The sequence below is a fragment of the Myotis davidii genome, unplaced genomic scaffold (genome assembly GCF_000327345.1).
Source record: "Myotis davidii unplaced genomic scaffold, ASM32734v1 scaffold191, whole genome shotgun sequence".
In the NCBI taxonomy this organism is placed as follows: domain Eukaryota; kingdom Metazoa; phylum Chordata; class Mammalia; order Chiroptera; family Vespertilionidae; genus Myotis; species Myotis davidii.
In genome coordinates, this window is record NW_006282664.1 from 622,825 (window position 1) to 632,527 (window position 9,703).

The window sequence follows — 9,703 nt, forward strand, 5'->3', positions numbered from 1 at the left end:
TGAGGGAAGGAGGAGGAGGGGAAGTAGGGAGGCGGGGAACCTGATTGGCCCTGATTGCCAGCCAGGCCTAGGGACCCTACTGTGCACAAATTTCATGCACCAGGCCTCTAGTTTACGAAATAAAGCTCTATCTGAAAGCATGTTTGAAAATAGAAAACTTGCTTAAAAATAATGTTTAAATAATTCTGTAGAAGTTTCTCTTTAGTGAGATTATGGATACTTTAAACCAGCCGTCGCCAACCTTTCAAACTTCATGTACTACCAGTGGTCCATGGACCACCGGTTTGCAACCACTTCTTTAAACTATTCTCAAAGTATCATACTCTTGGACTCAACCAGGTAAAATCAGAAGAAAAAAATAAAGTATGAGATAATTAAAATATACTACAATTAAGATTTTCAATTGCTTGCTCCTAATGCAGTTGACCATGTATTGAGACCAATTTCAATTTGTATTTATCATATTCTATTAATTAGGAACAAGTTGCACATCCCTCCTAAACTCAAACTCAAGAGGAAGGGGTCACACAAAGGAATGGACAGTAGAGGGTAAGGCAGGAAGCACAGGTGGCACATTAGAATTTTATCTTTCACAGTAGATAATCTCTAAACCTAAAAAAATCAAGAAATTATGTACACACAAATATGTGTGTGAGTGTTTTATTGTGGAGTCAAAATCTAAAGAATCAGCTAAAATTTGTTAAAGTCATTGCAGCTATAGAGTAGTATAGAAAGTAAGGCTAATTTACTTTTTAATTATTTAGTTCTTTATAATATGTGCATGCATGTGTTGTTTTATTGTAATTGGATTTTATTTTTATCAAATAATTGAATGTGGATCTTATATAGAAGATGCTTAAACTTTGCTCAAATACTAAAAAGTAATGGAAGCAGAAAATTTGGGCTAGAAAGCAATTCCTGAAAAAAGACCTCAGAGTTTGTGTGGACTGAAAACTTAATATAAGTAAAAAAAGGTGAAAGGTTTAAGAAAAACAAACAAACAAACAAACAAATCTTCATAGACCTAGACAATAGTATTGTTATGACGATTACCAGGGGGAAAGAGATGCATGGGATGAGGTAGAAAAGTGTAAAGAGAGGAATAAATGGTGACAGAAGCAAACTTGACTTGAGGTGGTGAACACACAAGACAGTATACAGTTGATGAATTATAGAATTGTACATCTGAAACCCATATAATTTTATTAACCAATATCCCCCCAATAAATTCAATAAAAAGGAAAAAATCAAATGCAATGTCACAATCCTATTCATTGAAATATGATGAATAAATACAAAAAAATAATTGTCTTTCAGTATTCTGCATTAAAAATTCCATATTTGAAGATGTGTTCACTTGGCTTCAAATTTAATTATGTTTTTCTATTGTTATAATAGCAAAGGTTTATTTTTATTATAGAATCAATATATTTTCTCTGTGGAAAACTTTAGAAAAAAAAATTGTAACATCAATACTTGCCAATACATATAAACATTTTGGTGTTGTTCTTTTAAATGTTTTTCTCTATATACTAGAGGCCCAGTGCACAAAATTAACACACTCAGGGGGGTCCCTCAGCCCAGCTTGTGCCCTCTTGCAGTCCGGAAGCCCTTGGGGGATGTCTGACTGACGGCTTAGGCCCGCTCCCCACAGGGAGCAGGCCTAAGCCGTCAGTCAGAGATCCTTAGAGCTGTCGTGGAGGTGGGAGAGGCTCCCACCACTGCCACTGTGCTCACCAGCCGTGAGCATAGCTTCTGGCTGAGCAGCGCTCCCCCTGTGAGAGTGCACTGACCCCCAGGGGGCAGCTCCTGCATTGAGCGCCTGGCCCCTGGTGGTCAGTGTGCAGCATAGCGACCAGACACTCCGCCATTCAGTGGATTTGCATATTAGCCTTTTATTATATAGTACACACACACACACACACACACACACACACATATATGTATAAACACACACACATATATATATAGTGTATATGTAACTACATATGTCCTTTGGATGTTGCTTTTTAACTTAATAGTGTATTGTAGAATACTTCCTTTTTCAGCCAAAACAAGAAACAAGAACCAAATAACCCCTCATTTCTGAAACAACTAAAAACAAGGCAATATATGTAAAATAATAGTTCTTATAACATTTTCATCAGGCAAGAAGAGACAGTGATCTATGAGAATGTAGACAAAAAAGGGGCCACATACCAGCTAAACTTCACAAGCTCAGGGGAGGCCTTCATGGTGGCCTTATAAATTCAGACCAAAAGTAACCATATAAGATCATCTGAAATTAAAGCTTAACTAAAAGCTAGTCATGGTAGGTGGGACTTCAACCTATAAATAGGAGTAGGATGGGATATTTCAAACCTTAACAATAGTGATGGTTGGATAACACTGAATAATCTAAAGAAAACATTCAATTGTACACTTCAAATGGATAAATTGTATGGTATATGAATAATGCCTCAATGAATCTGTTACATAATAATACATAAAAACATTGAATGAACCTTTTAAAAATCCTAATGGACAACTTAATCCCAGAAAAGATTAAGTTGGGGATGGGTAGAAAGAGATTAACCAAAGAACTTACATGTATATACGCATAACCCATGGACACAGACAGCAGTGTGGTAAAGGCCTGCAGTGGGGGATCAGATGCGGGCTAGAAAGGGTCAATGGGTGGAGGAAGCAGATATCTATAATAGTTTCAACAAAAAGATAAATTTTTTGAAAAATGGGCCAAATTCTAACAGACATATCACCAAAGACATAATAAGTACATGAAAACACATGTACAGTTCTCAGTATCATTGATCATTGACAAAATTCGAATTAAATTCAATGTGATACCATAGTACAGCATGTAAATGGCTAAATTTAAAAGATTGATTGTAGCAAGTAATAGCAAAGATGAAGTCCAAGTGGAAGGCCTATGTACTGCTTATCAGAGGTCAAAATTTCACAGCCACTTTGAAAAAATGTTTGTGAATTCAAACAAAATGGAACATACGATCCCATTCCTAGATATTATCCAATGTTGTATAATGAAGAATCGACTGGTTTTTTCCCCTAGTTACAGAAAAAAAGCATTTGAATCTTCAAAATTGCCTCCTAATAGGTTTTTGTTATTCTTGATGTGCCTTTAGGACAACACCGTCTGAGATTATGCTAATGAGATGAAGCTAGACAGTTTCAGAATGGACATTAACCATGCCAGAAAGACCAACCATGTCAATAGAGCATTGGCATTTTAGAGCCATGTGATATCAGTCCAAACCCCCGGAGGAGGAGACTGAACTTGAGTTTAATTATGTAGTCAATGATTCAATCAATCATGACTAAATAATAAAACCCCACTAAAAACTCTGGACATTTTTAGCTCAGGCTGGTTTGCCTGTTTAGTAAAGTACATTTATGTGCTGGAAGGAAGGGTGATGTATTCTGAGAAAATGGAAGCATCCTTCCACCTGTCCCAGTATGTTTCTTCTCTTAGCTAATAGAGATTTATCTTTTTGCTATAATAAAACTGTAAATAGGGCCCAACAATTCCTCATGGTGGTGGCTGCTGGTGGCTGCAGCGGGCAGTGACTGAGCAGTTGCCTGGCGGGCAGGGCCGAGCTGGCCTGGCCTCAGTGTCCCCCCAGGCTCTGCACCCCTGAAGCTGCCCGGGTGCTGACCCCTCCAGGCCAGGACAATGGTGAAGCATTTCCTGGGCCAGAGCGTGCTCTAGAGCTCCCAGGACCAAGTGTTTGCTGCCTTCTGGCAGCGATGCCTGAATCCCTATAGCACACATGTCTTGACGGAAGACATAGTGCACCAGGAGGTGACCCCTGACCAGAAGCTCCTGTACCGGAGACTTCTCACCAAGACCAACAGGATGCCCCTCTGGGCCGAGCGACTATTTCCTGCCAATGTTGCTCACTCGGTGTACATCCTGGAGGGTTCTATTATGGACCCACAGAACCAGACCATGACCACCTTCACTTGGAACATCAACCACGCCCGGCTGATGGTGGTGGAGGAATGATGTATTTACTATGTGAACTCTGAGGACAGTGGCTGGACCGAAATCCACTGGGAAGCTTGGGTCTCCTCTAGCTTATTTGGCATCTCCCGAGCTGTCCAGGAATTTGGACTCGCCTGGTTCAAAAGCAGTGTGACCAAGTCAGTGAAGGATTTTGAATACATCTTGGCCAACCTGCAAGGTGAGGCCCCTTCCAAAACCCTTGTTGAGACAGCCAAGGAACCCATGGAGAAGCTAAGGGAATGGCCCCGGCAGCTACAGAGAAGCCAAGGACCTTGCCAGCAGCAGTTTGTGTAGCCAGCTCTGACCCTGGTGCGGCAGCACACCACACCACCCGCTGCACTCCCTCTGCCCTCCCCTCCCTGTGTTTTATTAAAAGTCCATTTCCAGCCTGATCTACTCTCTGGGTAGTGGACTGGAAGCGGTATCTGTTTGGCATCTACAGTGCACTAGACATGTTATCCATGTCTGGGCCAGGCCTGCTTCTTCCTGCATTGGATAGCTGAGGAGAGAGTTGTCCACGGTCACAGACAGCATGCAGGCAACGTGGTCATAAGCACTAGACCGTAAGCTCCATGAGGGCAGGGACCTTCCATTTGGTCTCTGCTGTGTCCCAAGTGCCTGGAACAATACATAGCTCATAATAGACACTCAATAACTATTTGTTGAATTAAAAAATAAACTGTAATTTTAAGTATAGCACTTTCTTGAGTTATATGAAGCATTCTAAAGAATTATCCTGGGGGGTTGGGGTGAGTGGGGGGGGGTTAGGACCCTCCCTGAACTTGTAGTCAGTTGGTCAAGAGTGTAGGTAGCCTGAAAACCCTCAATTTGCTGCTGGTGTCTAAAGTAAGGGCAGTCTTATGAAAGGCTGTGCCCTTAACCAGTGAAGTTTGATCTGAGTCTGGGTGGTTTGTGTCAATGTTGAATTGTACCCAAGAAAATTGGAAACCTGTTCTCATAAGACTACATGAATGTTTGCAGCAAACGATATATTAAATGTCCCAAAATTGGAAATAATCTAAATATCTATTTATAATGAAAGAATAAATAAGTAATAGTATATCCATTCAATGCAATATTATCAATTAGCAAAAGGAATTAATTACTGATACATGGAACAAATGAACAAACCTCAAATTCATTTTACTAAATAAAATACTCTAAACACAAAAGACCAATATTTGTGGGGAAGCACGGGACTTGGTTGGAATGTCTATAAGGAGGATTCTCTGAAAGGTCGGGCCTCTGAGGGGACCTTGCCAAAGGTGGCAGCCTCTACCTTGACTTTCCCAAACAAGTTCGATCCCCTGGGGGTGTTTTGCTAGAATCTCTATGTTTAGTCTTTAAAGACCTGACCTTGTAGAAGCATATACTTTCTCAAGGATACTTGCCCTGCTGATTGTATCTAAAGGTTAATTTAAGTTCAAGCTGTTGTTACAATAAAAAGCCAACAAGGCAGGGGAACAGGGCTGCTTTTACTACTGAAGTAAGAGTCCCCTAGCCCTCTCTCTCACAGAAACCTGTGTCAGAGTAATCTGTTTTTCCATCACTCAGGGTCTGCTGGTCAACCCAGGCAAATATTGTATAATTTCACTGGTATAAATTCAAGTGACACTTGGTCAGTTGTTGCCAGGAGCTATGAATAGAGGAAAGGTATTTTTTAAAAATACACTTTTATTTATTTCAGAGAGAGGAAGGAAGATGGAGAGAGAGACAGAAACACCAATGATGAGAGAGAGTCATCAATCAGCTACCGCTTGCATGCCCCTTACTGGGGCGTGAGCCTGAACCCAGGTATGTGCTCTGACCTGGAGTTGAACAATGACTTCTTGGTTCATGGGTTGACACTCAATCTCTGAGCCACAAGGGAAGGAAAAGTATATTTGTCTGTAAACAGGAGTGAGGGAAATTTTTGAAGTGATAGGAATATTAACAGAAAATGGCACCAGATGTTATAGGCCTCAGTCTTTGAGTTTTGGCTAAGAAAGAATTCAGAGCCAACACTCATATACAAGCAAAAGTTTACTTAGAAAGTCGCAAAGGTAGAAGAAGTGATTCATGGAAAAAGTGAGTCAGCTGGACTGTGTGGGCTCAGGAAACATGTTGTATAGGCAAAAGAAGGGCCCTTAGAGCTTAGGAGAAAGCAAGCAAAGGTATGCACCTTGAAGGAAGAAAGGGAGGAAAGGTGCTGGCATGCTCAAGAGAGAGACCTTTATCTTAAGAGGTTGTATCTGCTTCCTAAAGGTGGAGATTTTAGGGGAGAATCTCAATAGAATATTTATCAGATGTTCAGGTGTGTATCCTCATGGCTGTGGTCACCACTGATTCATCCGTGCCAGAGCAGTGGATCATTAGTCACCACATCATGGCGTTGCTCTGCCTGACCTTGCTGCTTTTCTGGGCTGGAGCTGAAGTCTCCACAACTGAGTCCTAGATGTTATCACTAGTTTGACCAAAACTTTGTCTCTGTGGTCAACAGACCTGTGGCTTTGTTCCTGAGATTACTTGATGCAGGTCAGAACCTCGTCATCTTGAGGGTTTAATGCTTAAGGGAATGGTCCTGCGTGGGCTAGTTTGGGGTCTTATGGGGCTGTTCTCCAGCCTCCTTGCTCCTCCTCTAAGAGGGTCTACCACATGACCACTAATATGTTAGGGGAAGAAAAGTCACCCTGGAGGGTCACAATTGTCCATCACTAGTCACCCAGGGTTTTCCACTCTGGTGACCTTCCATACCTGGCTTTTCGTTCCTATTCTGCTCATGTGTGTCTAACTGCCTACTATGTCATAAATATTTTATATCATGACTATAGTGGTGTTATAAGACTTTATTCAATATCTTGGCCCCACTGTTACAAAATATATAATAATAGATTCTAGTCAAGTTATAGATATTAATCTAGATGACAATATTCAATTTCTTTGTTTCTTTGGAGGTTATGTGGATGTGTCTGCTGTGTAAAAATTTATCAAACTGTACCTATATTATTTGTCCAACTTTTGCTATGTATATTTAATTCTTACCTCATTAAGTAGTGTATGTTTTTAAAATGTTATTGTTTGCAACTCAGTAGTTTTTAAGTTTCTTTTATAGTTCTTATACATTTTTAGCTGTATATAACCATTTATTTTACGGGTTTTGCTGATATTTTAATAGAATATTCATTATATTGTTCTTATTTATATTTGGCATATGAAAAACTACTGAACTTACAAAAATTATTTTGTAAAGTAACCATTTTCCTGAATTGTCTATTTCTAAATTTATCCACTAGCTTTTTAGTGTTTCCAATAGTAAGAAATGATAATTTTGTTGGGTTTTCCTGTTTATGGTTCTTGCCTTCTTTTTCTTGTCAACTGCACCTTCTTAAAGTTTCAGGAATATGACAAATAATATTGGTGATTTCATACATTCTTCTCATCCTTTTTATTTGAATGAAAATTCTCTCAATATTCAAGTCTGCAATATGATGCTGACTAGCTCAAAATATGTACCTACCAGGCTAAGAAATGCTCTTTTTTCTGTTTTACTAAGATTATAAAATCAGAAATACATATTAAATTTTATCCAATGCTTTGTCATTTATTGTAAAATCTTTTATTTGTCTTCTTTTAGTAAAGTACTATTTTTGTAGTGTACCCCACGAATCACACAAGGATGCCTCAAAAAGTCGAATTAAGGAGCCACATTTATTTCAAAGCCAGCAGCTACAAGGGGACAAATGTTCTCCAAATCTCGCAGCCCCAAATGGCAGTAACCTCAGGCTTATAAAGGCAAATATCACAAAGGTATTGATTACATCTCTAGATTTGGGATGAGGAACCTGGTTTGCAAAAGCAGTTTGTTACAGAGGCAATTTAGATAACTAAAATGAGCAATTTAGTTATCTACAAAGATTAATTATAATTTTAGGTCTTGGAGCCACAGAGTCCATGGAAAACACATTTTCTGGAACCACTGAAGCAATTAAAGCAATTGTGCTGTCCTGGTCTCCAGGTGAAGAGGAATGTGTTTTGAAAGACCAGTAAAACCACAATCAATGGGGTATACAATCAAATGGGGTGATTTATATAAGTTCAGGAGATTAAAATAACTTGTCTATTCTTTTATCAAGCAAATAATTACAGAAGCCAGAATAGCAGAGTTAAAAATTAAACAGCAGTTTTTACCTGAGATGATTGCTACCATGCTTCACTATGCAATATTATTTTTATTATTTTTTTGAGGTTCCAAATGCCAACTTTACTGCTGGGACAGTAGTGGTGCTAAGCAGGGGTCCAAGTCCAGAGAACAGCAGGTAGCCAGGGTCAAGGAGCTCATGCTTGGCTGGGTTACCCCTCACTGGAGAACAGGGAGCTCAGACAGACCTAGACCCCCAGGGGCATAAAGGCCCCTGGACCATGCCCTTTGGCCCTGTCCTAGAGAGGGCACAAGACAGCCTTCAGGTCTTTGGGCGAGAAGCCGATGATTGTCTCAACATACAGCTGGGCCTGCTGCAGCGTCTCCTCCTTAACAGGGAGCTGGTGGCCCTGTACCTGCACAAGCTTCTCCTGAAGTTTTTAATTGATTGTTTTAGTCATCTATCTCTACATTCCTGAATAAATCCCATTTGCTATTATTATATTAATATTCTGTAGGATTACATTTCATAATTTATTGTTTAGTATTTAAGCATTTTATTTTGTCTATCAATATCCCATAAGATTAAATATCATAAATTTAGTGTTTAGTTTTAAGCATGTTAATTTGTAGTTTGCTTTTTCTGTGACTTCTTATCAGGTTCAGGATGCAGGAAAATTTCTCAGTCATAAAAATAAGCCCTTTATTTTGTTACCAATGTGTGATAACACAGACAATATTTTTTCTTTGAAATAACTTGCCCAATGAAAGTGTTGGAATTTAATCTCAATAGATAAGACGAGAGATAGAGAAATTGTGTTCTCTTGGGGAACCAGCTCCATCATGTTGGTTCTGGAAGGCCAGACCCAGTGTGTTGAATTAACTGGGTATTTCCCTTCATTGAACAAGAGAGATTGAATGATATAGCTTTTATATAATCTCCTTTTTTATTTACCTCATTCAGTATGATTCAAATATCTTCCTCATTAATAACTGTATTAGTCATCGGACCCCTTCTCTCAGGATCTCATCCTCCAAGGCCATAGCAGGCTCTGGATCATCATCACCACAGACAACTCCTGAAGGGAAACAGAGCTCAGAGTAGAAAATGAGAAGATACAGACCTTGAACCTGAACCATAGAATTAAGCCATATGTCACCTGGGTTGCATAAATGCTAGAGCAGAAGGGAAATGGGAGAATCAGAACAGAGCTTCAACAAAAATCTAAAAGAAAAAAGAAAATGCAGAGATCAACAAATTCATATCTTATAAATGTGAAGAGCTTTAAATTGAGTTTATTGTACATTTGGCTCCCTATGGATCACATTATGGGCTTTAAAAGACAACACCAATGTAAAATAGATACACTGTGCAAAGCCTGAAAAGCATTCAAGGGCAGCAATAACTGATCATGAACATACTTGTAATCCAGAGACTAATAGAACTCATTTCTTTACTTTCTCTTCATGTTGACTTCTGTCTATTCTGTCTTTGATGGAAAAATAGTTCTTCCTTCCTCTCTCGCTCTCTCTCCCTTCCCCCCCCCCCCCCCCTCCCTCTT

At 39.5% G+C, this 9,703-nt stretch overlaps 1 pseudogene; it reads left to right on the forward strand.

Annotated features, from left to right (window-relative positions):
- Positions 1-3,691: 3,691 nt before the first annotated feature.
- LOC102768182 lies at positions 3,692-4,341 on the forward strand (annotated as a pseudogene).
- The last annotated feature ends 5,362 nt before the right edge of the window (positions 4,342-9,703 follow it).